This window comes from Triticum aestivum, chromosome 3A (genome assembly GCF_018294505.1).
Source record: "Triticum aestivum cultivar Chinese Spring chromosome 3A, IWGSC CS RefSeq v2.1, whole genome shotgun sequence".
Taxonomy (NCBI): domain Eukaryota; kingdom Viridiplantae; phylum Streptophyta; class Magnoliopsida; order Poales; family Poaceae; genus Triticum; species Triticum aestivum.
This window is the reverse complement of record NC_057800.1, coordinates 125,873,331-125,886,183: the sequence shown is the minus strand read 5'-3', so window position 1 is coordinate 125,886,183 and position 12,853 is coordinate 125,873,331.

Here is a 12,853-nt window from a genome sequence, read left to right as displayed (position 1 = left end):
CCTAATCCAACTAGGGAAAGGGAGGGGAGTCCTACTCCCGGTAGGAGTAGGACTCCTCCTGCGCGCCTCCTCCTAGGGCCGGCCGCACCCCCCCCCTTGGCTCCTTTATATACGGGGGCAGGGGGCACTCCTAGACACAGAAGTTGATCTCCAAGATCGTTCTCTTAGCCGTGTGCGGTGCCCCCTTCCACCATAGTCCTCGATAATATTGTAGTGGTGCTTAGGCGAAGCCCTGCGACAGTTGAACATCAAGATCGTCACCACACCGTCGTGCTGACGGAACTCTTCCCCGACACTTTGCTGGATCGGAGTCCGGGGATTGTCATCGAGCTGAACGTGTGCTAGAACTCGGAGGTGCCGTAGTTTCGGTGCTTGATCGGTCGGGCCGTGAAGACGTACGACTACATCAACCACGTTGTCATAACGCTTCCGCTGTCGGTCTACGAGGGTACGTAGATCACACTCTCCCCTCTCGTTGCTATGCATCACCATGATCTTGCGTGTGCGTAGGGAAATTTTGAAATTACTACGTTCCCCAACAGTGGCATCCGACCCTAGGTTTTATGCGTTGATGTTGTGCACGAGTAGAACACAAGTGAGTTGTGGGCGATATAAGTCATACTGCTTACCAGCATGTCATACTTTGGTTCGGCGGTATTGTTGGACGAAGCGGCCCGGACCGACATTACGCGTACGCTTACGCGAGACCGGTTATCCCGACGTGCTTTGCACAAAGGTGGCTAGCAGGTGTCAGTTTCTCCAACTTTAGTTGAACCAAGTGTGGCTACGCCCGGTGCTTGCGAAGGTTAAAACAGCACCAACTTGACAAACTATCGTTGTGGTTTTGATGTGTAGGTAAGAACGGTTCTTGCTAAGCCCGTAGCAGCCACGTAAAACTTGCAACAACAAAGTAGAGGACGTCTAACTTGTTTTTGCAGGGCATGTTGTGATGTGATATGGTCAAGACATGATGCTAAATTTTATTGTATGAGATGGTCATGTTTTGTAACTAAGTTATTGACAACTAGCAAAATCCTTATGGTTGTCTCTCTATTGCATAAGATGCAAGTGCCCAATAATTGCTTTACTTTATCGCTATGCGATAGCAATAGTTGCAAGAGCAATTGTTGGCGAGACGACCATGTGATGACACATTGATATAGATCAAGATGATGGAGATCATGGTGTCATGTCGGTGACGATATAGATCATGATAGTACTTTGGAGATAGAGATCAAAGGCGCAAGATGATGATGGCTATATCATGTCACATATTTTGATTACATATGATGTTTATCTTTTATACATCTTATTTTTGCTTTGTTTGACGGTAGAATTTTAAGATGATCTCTCACTAATTATCAAGAAGTGTTCTCCCTGAGTATGCACCGTTGCGAAAGTTCTTCGTGCTGAGACACCACGTGATGATCGGGTGTGATAGGCTCTACGTTCAAATACAACGGGTGCAAAACAGTTGCACACGCGGAATACTCAGGTTATACTTGACGAGCCAAGCATATACAGATATGGCCTCGGAACATGGAGACCGAAAGGTCGAGCGTGAATCATATAGTAGATATGATCAACATAGTGATGTTCACCATTGAAACTACTCCATCTCACATGATGATCGGACATGGTTTAGTTGATTTGGATCACGTGATCACTTAGAGGATTAGAGGGATGTCTATCTAAGTGGGAGTTCTTAAGTAATATGATTAATTGAACTTAAATTTATCATGAACTTAGTCCTGGTAGTATTTTGCAAATCATGTTGTAGATCAATAGCTCGGGTTGTTGCTTCCCTGTGTTTATTTTGATATGTTCCTAGAGAAAATTGTGTTGAAAGATGTTAGTAGCAATGATGCGGATTGGATCCGTGATCTGAGATTTATCCTCATTGCTACACAGAAGAATTATGTCCTTGATGCACCGCTAGGTGACAGACCTATTGCAGGAGCAGATGCAGACGTTATGAACGTTTGGCTAGCTAAATATGATGACTACTTGATAGTTTAGTGCACCATGCTTAACGGCTTAGAATCGGGACTTCAAAGACGTTTTGAACGTCATGGACCATATGAGATGTTCCAGGAGTTGAAGTTAATATTTCAAGCAAATACCCGAGTTGAGAGATATGAAGTCTCCAACAAGTTCTATAGCTAAAAGATGGAGGAGAATCGCTCAACTAGTGAGCATGTGCTCAGATTGTCTGGGTACTACAATCGCTTGAATCAAGTGGGAGTTAATCTTCCAGATAAGATAGTGATTGACAGAATTCTCTAGTCACCATCACCAAGTTAGTAGAACTTCGTGATGAACTATAGTATGCAAGGGATGACGAAAACGACTCCCGAGCTTTTCATGATGATGAAATCGATGAAGGTAGAAATCAAGAAAGAGCATCAAGTGTTGATGGTTGACAAGATCACTAGTTTCAAGAAAAGGGCAAAAGGAAAAAGGGAACTTCAAGAAAAACAGCAAGCAAGTTGCTGCTCAAGTGAAGAAGCCCAAGTCTGGTCCTAAGCCTGAGACTAAGTGCTTCTACTGCAAAGGGACTGGTCACTGGAAGCGGAACTACCCCAAGTGATTGGCGGATAAGAAGGATGGCAAAGTGAACATAAGTATATTTGATATACATGTTATTGATGTGTACTTTACTAGTGTTTATAGCAACCCCTCAGTATTTGATACTAGTTCAGTTGCTAAGATTAGTAACTCGAAACGGGAGTTGCAGAATAAACAGAGACTAGTTAAGGGTGAAGTGACGATGTGTGTTGGAAGTGGTTCCAAGATTGATATGATCATCATCGCACACTCCCTATACTTTCGGGATTAGTGTTGAACCTAAATAAGTGTTATTTGGTGTTTGCGTTGAGCATGAATATGATTTGATCATGTTTATTGTAATACGGTTATTCGTTTAAGTAAGAGAATAAATTGTTGTTCTGTTTACATGAATAAAACCTTATATGGTTACACACCCAATGAAAATAGTTCGTTGGATCTCGATCGTAGTGATACACATAATCATAATATTAAAACCAAAAGATGCAAAGTTAATAATGATAGTGCAACTTATTTGTGGCACTGCCGTTTAGGTCATATTGGTGTAAAGCGCATGAAGAAACTCCATGCTGATGGGCTTTTTGGAATCACTTGATTATGAATCAGTTGATGCTTGCGAACCATGCCTCATGGGCAAGATGACTAAGACTCCATTCTCCGGAACAATGGAGCGAGCAACAGATTTGTTGGAAATCATACATACTGATGTATGTGGTCCGATGAATATTGAGGCTCGAGGCAGGTATCATTATTTTCTGATCTTCACAGATGATTTGAGCAGATATGAGTATATCTACTTAATGAAACACAAGTCTGAAACATTTGAAAAGTTCAAAGAATTTCAGAGTGAAGTGGAGAATCATCATAACAAAATAAAAGTTCCTACGATATGATCGCAGAAGTAAAATATTTGAGTTACGAGTTTGGCCTTCAGTTAAAAACAATGTGAAATAGTTTCACTAATCACACCACCTGGAACACCACAGCATAATGGTGTGTCCGAACGTCATAACCGTACTTTATTAGATATGGTGCGATCTACGATGTCTCTTACCGATCTACCACTATCTTTTTGGGGTTATGCATTAGAGACAGCTACATTCATGTTAAATAGGGCACCATCTAAATCCGTTGAGATGACACCATATGAACTATGGTTTAGCAAGAAACCTAAGCTGTCGTTTCTTAAAGTTTAAGGTTGCAATGCTTATGTGAAAAAGTTTCAACTTGATAAGCTCAAACCTAAATCGGAGAAGTGCGTCTTCATAGGATATCCAAAGGAAACTATTGGATACACCTTCTATCACAGATCCGAAGGCAAGACTTTTGTTGCTAAATTCGGAAACTTTCTAGAGAAGGAGTTTCTCTCGAAAGAAGTGAGTGGGAGGAAAGTAGAACTTGATGAGGTAACTGTACCTGCTCCCTTATTGAAAAGTAGTTCATCACAGAAATATGTTCCTGTGACTACTACACCAATTAGTGAGGAAGCTAATGATAATGATCATGTTACTTCAGATCAAGTTATTACCGAACCTTGTAGGTAAACCAGAGTGAGATCCGCACCAGAGTAGTACGGTAATCTTGTTCTGGAGGTCATGCTACTTGACCATGACGAACCTACGAACTATGAGGAAGCGATGATGAGCCCAGATTCCGCAAAATGGCTTGAGGCCATGAAATCTGAGATAGGATCCATGTATGAGAACAAAGTATGGACTTTGGTTGACTTGCCCGTTGTTCGGCAAGCCATTGAGATTAAATGGATCTTCCAGAGGAAGATGGACGCTCATAGTAGTGTTACTATCTACAAAGCTAGAATTGTCGCAAAAGGTTTTCGACAAGTTCAAGGTGTTGACTACGATGAGAGTTTCTCACTCGTATCTATGCTTAAGTCTGCCCGAATTATGTTAGCAATTGCCGCATTTGATGAAATCTGGCAAATGGATAAACAAAACTGCATTCCTTAATGGATTTATTAAAGAAGAGTTGTATATGATGCAACCAGAAGGTTTTGTCAATCCTAAAGGTGTTAACAAAATGTGCAAGCTCCAGTGATCCATCTATGGACTGGTGCAAGCATCTCAGAGTTGGAATATACGCTTTGATGAGTTGATCAAAGCATATAGTTTTATACAGACTTGCGGTGAAGCCTGTATTTACAAGAAAGTGAGTGGGAGCACTACAATATTTCTGATAAGTATATGTGAATGACATATTGTTGATCGGAAATAATGTAGAATTATTCTGCAAAGCATAAAGGAGTGTTTGAAAGGAGTTTTTTCAAAGAAAGACCTCGATGAAGCTGCTTACATATTGAGCATCAAGATCTATAGAGATAGATCAAGACGCTTGATAAGTTTTTTCAATGAGTACATACCTTGACAAGATTTTGAAGTAGTTCAAAATGGAACAATCAAAGAAAGAGTTCTTGCCTATGTTGCAAGGTGTAAAATTGAGTAAGACTCAAAGCCCGACCACGGCAGAAGATAGAAAGAGAATGAAAGTCATTCCCTATGCCTCAGCCATAGATTCTATAAAGTATGCCATGCTGTGTACCAGATCTATTGTATACCCTACACTGTGTTAAGCGAGGGAGGAAGTAGATCACTGGACAGCGGTCAAAATTATCCTTAGTGAAATAAGGATATGTTTCTCGATTATGGACGTAACAAAAAGGTTCATCGTAAAGGGTTACGTCGATACAAATTTTTGACACCGATCTGGATGACTCTAAGTCTCGATCTAGATACATATTGAAAATGGGAGCAATTAGCTAGAGTAGTTCCGTGCAGAGCATTGTTGCCATAGATATTTGCAAAATACTTACGGATCTGAATATAACAGGCCCGTTGACTAAAATTATCTCACAAGCAAAACATGATCACATCTTAGTACTCTTTGGGTGTTAATCACATAGCGATGTGAACTAGATTACTGACTCTAGTAAACCCTTTGGGTGTTGGTCACATATCAATGTGAACTATGGGTGTTAACCACATAAAGATGTGAACTATTGATGTTAGATCACATGGCGATGTGAACTAGATTATTGACTCTAGTGCAAGTGGGAGACTGAAGGAAATATGCCCTAGAGGCAATAATAAAGTTATTATTTATTTCCTTATTTCATGATAAATGTTTATTATTCATGCTAGAATTGTATTAACCGTAAACATAATACTTGTGTGAATACATAGACAAACTAAACGTCACTAGTATGCCTCTACTTGACTAGCTCGTTGATCAAAGATGGTTATGTTTCCTAACCATAGACATGTGTTGTCATTTGATTAACGGGATCACATCATTAGGAGAATGATGTGATTGACATGACCCATTCCATTAGCTTAGCACCCGATCGTTTAGTATGTTGCTATTGCTTTCTTCATGACTTATACATGTTCCTATGACTATGAGATTATGCAACTCCCGTTTGCCGGAGGAACACTTTGTGTGCTACCAAACGTCACAACGTAACTGGGTGATTATAAAGGAGCTCTACAGGTGTCTCCAAAGGTACATGTTGGGTTGGCGTATTTCGAGATTAGGATTTGTCACTCCGATTGTCGGAGAGGTATCTCTGGGCCCTCTCGGTAATGCACATCACATAAGCCTTGCAAGCATTGCAACTAATGAGTTAGTTGTGAGATGATGTATTACGAAACGAGTAAAGAGACTTGCCGGTAACGAGATTGAACTAGGTATTGAGATACCGACGATCGAATCTCGGGCAAGTAACATACCGATGACAAAGGGAACAACGTATGTTGTTATGCGGTCTGACCGATAAAAGATCTTCGTAGAATATGTGGGAGCCAATATGAGCATCCAGGTTCCGCTATTGGTTATTGACCGGAGACATGTCTCGGTCATGTCTACATTGTTCTCGAACCCGTAGGGTCCGCACGCTTAACGTTACGATGACAGTTTCATTATGAGTTTATATATTTTGATGTACCGAAGTTAGTTCGGAGTCCCGGATGTGATCACGGACATGACGAGGAGTCTCGAAATGGTCGAGACATAAAGATTGATATATTGGAAGCCTATGTTTGGACATCGGAAGTGTTCTGGGTGAAATCGGCATTTTACCGGAGTACCGGGAGGTTACCGGAACCCCCCGGTAACCTAATGGGCCTTAATGGGCCTAGTGGAGGAAGAGGAGAGGAGGCCTAGGGGCTCCCCCCCCCCCCAAGTCCGAATTAGACAAGGAGGGGGGCGGCGCCCCCCCTTTCCTTTCTTCCCTCTCCTCCTTCCCCCCCCCCCAAGTCCTAATCCAACTAGGGAAAGGGAGGGGAGTCCTACTCCCGGTAGGAGTAGGACTCCTCCTGCGCGCCTCCTCCTAGGGCCGGCCGCACCCCCCCTTAGCTCCTTTATATACGGGGGCAGGGGGCACCCCTAGACACAGAAGTTGATCTCCAAGATCGTTCTCTTAGCCGTGTGTGGTGCCCCCTTCCACCATAGTCCTCGATAATATTGTAGTGGTGCTTAGGCGAAGCCCTGCGACAGTTGAACATCAAGATCGTCACCATGCCGTCGTGCTGACGGAACTCTTCCCCGACACTTTGCTGGATCAGAGTCTGGGGATTGTCATCGAGCTGAACGTGTGCTAGAACTCGGAGGTGTCGTAGTTTCGGTGCTTGATCGGTCGGGCCGTGAAGACGTACGACTACATCAACCGCGTTGTCATAATGCTTCCGTTGTCGGTCTACGAGGGTACGTAGATCACACTCTCCCCTCTCGTTGCTATGCATCACCATGATCTTGCGTGTGCATAGGAAAATTTTGAAATTACTACGTTCCCCAACACCAACAGCTTGCCATGGGGAATTTTGAAAAGAAAATGTAGAGATTTTTAGGGTTTCTAGAACCGGAGAGGCAAACGGTGAAGTCATCAATGATGTCCTTGATCGCCATGAAGCTATGTTTATTGATGTGCTAGAAGACCATCAAAACACAATAAGGCATTGTCATGAAAAATTTAGTCCAAAACACAACACATGTGAAGAGAAGAACAAAAATATAATAAATACATGGAATAGTAGAATTGAACGATGATGGAGTGGATCTAAACTGTAGGAAAACATAGTAGAAAAAAAATATGCCTTACATATCAAGATGCGTAAGGGGTTAGATCAGATCGTTAACAACTCGGAGTTGTAGTGGAAGAAGAGTTGGTGAAGCAAGTTTGTGCAGATTCTCGCAGCTAGGTAATACCTCCTAGCCGCGAGAATTTTGTCTCTCAAATCGATCCACGGATCGAGCGCTGAATGCAAAGTGCCTCTGTAGGTATCCACACATACCAAAGCAGTGATTCAGCAGAGCATTGCTATCCATAACGAAAGATCCACTAAGAAAACTAGAGAAAGGAGCAGACTAGCAGAGTCAAAGTCTAGATCAATTAGACATGAGAGATAAACTGGGTGCAGGGCGGCAACGGGGCAACCTCCAAGGTTTTGGTGTGTCCTAGGGGGTTGCCCATGCTCCTATATTTATATGTGAAGGCTCAGGGTCGCAACTTAGGGACGGGGCCTCCCCAAAGTCAGTTCACATCACGAGGAGGAGCCTCCTCAGACTCAAACAAGCAACGCCAGAAGCCCTGGCATTTCCAGAAACGTCGGGACTCTTGGTGTTTCTTGTTTGTCCCCCAAGGCATCCATTTGTGCATCGACCTAAGGCATTGTGGACCTAGACAAGGTAGTCGCAGACCAATGGCCCTCCAAAACTATCCAAAAGTTACCAGGACTCTCCCAGGACCTCCCAGAACATTTCTCGGAACATCCGGAACACTTTCTGCGCTAACAAACTCTTCCAGAACCACCAAAAACTCTTTTGGTGCCCATTCTCTCATTCTTCTTCATCTCCTGGCGTTCTAACAAACCACTAAACATTAAATGTCTGACTTCACAGGTTCGGTAAAGTGTAGACATGACCTAGAACTCCTTCCGGTCAATGATCAATAGTGGAACCACGGACATCCATATTGACCCCTACACTCACACAAATCATTATCGAGTGAACATGTAGTTATCGTGTGCTTATTACTTTTTCTTCACGATACTTTATAATTCCCGAGGTGAGATATACCGGCATCCTCGCGAATGAACTACTTGATCACTATGCTAGTTTAATTTCCTCATTACCGATTTTGCTATTTTTCTCCTTCATGTGTGATGAACCACAAGTATAGGGGATCTATTGTAGTCCTTTCGATAAGTAAGAGTGTCGAACCCAACGAGGAGCAGAAGGAAATGACAAGTGGTTTTCAGCAAGGTATTCTCTGCAAGCACTGAAATTATCGGCAACAGATAGTTTTGTGATAAAATAAATCATAACGAGTAACAAGCAAATAAAGTAAACAAGGGGAAGTAAGGTGGCCCAATCCTTTTTGTAGCAAAGGACAAGCCTAGACAAACTATTATATAAAGCAAAGTGCTCCCAAGGACACATGGGAATTGTTGTCAAGTTAGTTTTCATCATGCTCATATGATTCGCGTTTGTTACTTTGATAATTTGATATGTGGGTGGACCGGTGCTTGGGTGTTGCCCTTCCTTGGACAAGCCTCCCACTTATGATTAACCCCTCTCGCAAGCATCCGCAACTACGAAAGAAGTATTAAGGTAAACCTAACCATAGCATGAAATATATGGATCCAAATCAGCTCCTTACGAAGCAACACATAAACTAGGGTTTAAGCTTCTGTCACTCTAGCAACCCATCATCTACTTATTACTTCCCAATGCCTTCCCCTAGGCCCAAGTAATGGTGAAGTGTCATGTAGTCGACGTTCACATAACACCACTAGAGGAGAGACAACATACATCTCATCAAAATATCGAACGAATACCAAATTCACATGATTACTTATAACAAGACTTCTCCCATGTCCTCAGGAACAAGCGTAACTACTCACAAAACATAATCATAATCATAATCAGAGGAGTATTAATTATCATTCAGGATCTGAACATATTGATCTTCCACTGAATAAACCAACTAGCATCAACTACAAGGAGTAATCAACACTACTAGCAACCCACATGTACCAATCTGAGGTTTTGGGACCAAGATCGAATACAAGAGATGAACTAGGGTTTGAGAGGAGATGGTGCTGGTGAAGATGTTGATGAAGATTGACCCTCCCTCGATGAGAGGATCGATGGTGATGACGATGGCGACGATTTCCCCCTCCCGGAGGGATGTTTCCCCGGCAGAACAGCTCCGCCGGAGCCCTAGATTGGTTTTGCCCAAGTTCCGCCTCGAGGGCAGCGCTTCGTCCCAAAAGCTTCCTCTTGATTTTTTCCAGGGTAAAAGACACCATATGGCCAAAGATGGGCACTGGAGGCCTGCCAGGGGGCCCACAAGGTCAGGGGCGCGCCTAGGGGGTAGGGTGCACCCTCCACCCTTGTGGCTGGCTGGTGGCCCCCCTCTGGTTCTTTCTTCGCCTAATATTTTTTATATATTCCAAAAATAATCTCCATGAAGTTTCAGGACTTTAGAAGTTGTGCAGAATAGTTCTCTAATATTTGCTCCTTTTCTAGTCCAGAATTCCACCTGCCGGCATTCTCCCTCTTCATGTAAACCTTGTAAAATAAAGGAGAATAGGCATAAGTATTATGATATTATGTGTAATGACAGCCCATAATGCAATATATATCAATATAAAAGCATGATGCAAAATGGACGTATCAACTCCCCCAAGCTTAGACCTCGGTTGTCCTCAAGCGAAAGCCGATATCGATAAATATGTCCACATGTTTAGAGATAGAGGTGTCGATAAAATAAAATACGGATATGAGGGCATCATGATCATCTTTAGAACAACAACATATATTGTCATAGAATTTCTTATGCTAAAGTAACAATTCATTCCCAAGGTAAAGTATGAATCGGAAACTTCATTGAAAACTAACAAACTATGATCTCGGTCATTGAAGCAATTGCAATTTATCACAACATCGGTAAGAGTCAATATAAGAGCCTTTTAGCAAGTCCACATACTCAACTATCATATAATCTTTCACAATTTCTAACACTCACACGATACTTATGGGTACAAAGTTTCAATCGAACACACAGAAAGATATGGGCTTATAGTTTCGCCTCCCAACTGTTGGAAATATGCCCTAGAGGCAATAATAAAATGGTTATTATTATATTTCTTTGTTCATGATAATTGTCTATTGTTCATGCTATAATTGTGTTATCCGGAAATCGTAATACATGTGTGAATACATAGACCACAACACGTCCCTAGTGAGCCTCTAGTTGACTAGCTCGTTGATCAAAAGATAGTCATGGTTTCCTGACTATGGACATTGGATGTCATTAATAACGGGATCACATCATTAGGAGAATGATGTGATGGACAAGACCCAATCCTAAGCTTAGCTCAAAGATCGTGTAGTTCGTTTGCTGTAGCTTTTCTGAATGTCAAGTATCATTTCCTTAGACCATGAGATTGTGCAACTCCCGGATACCGTAGGAGTGCCTTGGGTGTGCCAAACGTCACAACGTAACTGGGTGACTATAAAGGTACATTATAGGTATCTCCGAAAGTGTCTGTTGGGTTGGCACGAATCGAGACTGGGATTTGTCACTCTGTATGACAGAGAGGTATCTCTGGGCCCACTCGGTAATGCATCATCATAATGAGCTCAATGTGATCAAGTGGTTGATCACAGGATCATGCATTACGGTACGAGTAAAGTGACTTGCCGGTAACGAGACTGAACAAGGTATTGGGATACCGACGATCGAGTCTCGGGCAAGTAACGTACCGATTGACAAAGGGAATTGTATACGGATTGATTGAATCCTCGACATCGTGGTTCATCCGATGAGATCATCGTGGAGCATGTGGGAGCCAACATGGGTATCCAGATCCCGCTGTTGGTTATTGGCCAGAGAGTCGTCTCGGTCATGTCTGCATGTCTCCCGAACCCGTAGGGTCTACACACTTAAGGTTCGGTGATGCTAGGGTTGTTAGGAAGACTTGTATGTGATTACCGAATGTTGTTCGGAGTCCCGGATGAGATCCTGAACATCACGAGGAGTTCCGGAATGGTCCGGAGGTAAATATTTATATATGGGAAGTTGTCATACGGTCGCCGGAAAGGTTTGGGGGCATATCGGTATTGTACCGAGGCCACCGGAGGGGTTCCGGGGGTCCACCGGGAGGGGCCACCTCTTCTGGAGGGCCTTATGGGCTGTATGGAGAAGGGAACCAGCCCAAGTGGGCTGGGGCGCCACACCCCCCTAGGGCCCATGCGCCTAGGGTTTGGGGGAAAGCCTAAGGGGGGCGCCCCCTTGCTTGGGGGGCAAGCCCCCCCCCTTGGCCGCCCCCCCTCTAGATCTCATCTAGACGGGGTGAGGGGAGGGCTGCATACAACATCCAAGGCGCAGCCCCTCCCCTCCCCAACACATCTCCTCCTCCATAAGAGCTTGGCGAAGCCCTGCCGGAGTACTGCAGCTTCACCACCACCACGCCGTCGTGCTGCTGTTGGAGCCCTCTTCCTCAACCTCTCCCTCCTCCTTGCTGGATCAAGGCGCGGGAGACGTCCTAGCTCCGTACGTGTGTTGAACACGGAGGTGCCGTCCGTTCGGCACTAGGTCATCGGTGATTTGAATCACGTCGAGTACGACTCCATCAACCCCGTTCTCTTGAACGCTTCTGCGTGCGATCTACAAGGGTATGTAGATGCACTCCTCTCTCCCTCGTTGCTAGATGACTCCATAGATTGATCTTGGTGATGCGTAGAAAATTTTAAAATTCTGCTACGTTCCCCAACAGTGGCATCATGAGCTAGGTCTATGCGCAGTTACTATGCACGAGTAGAACACAAAGCAGTTGTGGGCGTCGATATTGTCAATTTGCTTGTCGTTACTAGTCTTATCTTGATTCGGCGGCATCGTGTGATGAAGCGGCCCAGACCAACCTTACACGTACGCTTACGTGAGACCGGTTCCACCGACTGACATGCACTAGTTGCATAAGGTGGCTGGCGGGTGTCTGTCTCTCCCACTTTAGTCGGATCGGATTCGATGAACAGGGTCCTTATGAAGGGTAAATAGAAATTGGCAATTCACGTTGTGGTTTTGGCGTAGGTAAGAATCGTTCTTGCTAGAAACCTATAGCAGCCATGTAAAAACTTGCAACAACAATTAGAGGATGCCTAACTTGTTTTTGCAGCAAGTGTTTTGTGATGTGATATGGCCAAAGGATGTGATGAATGATATATGTGATGTATGAGATGATCATGTTCTTGTAATAGGAATCACGAC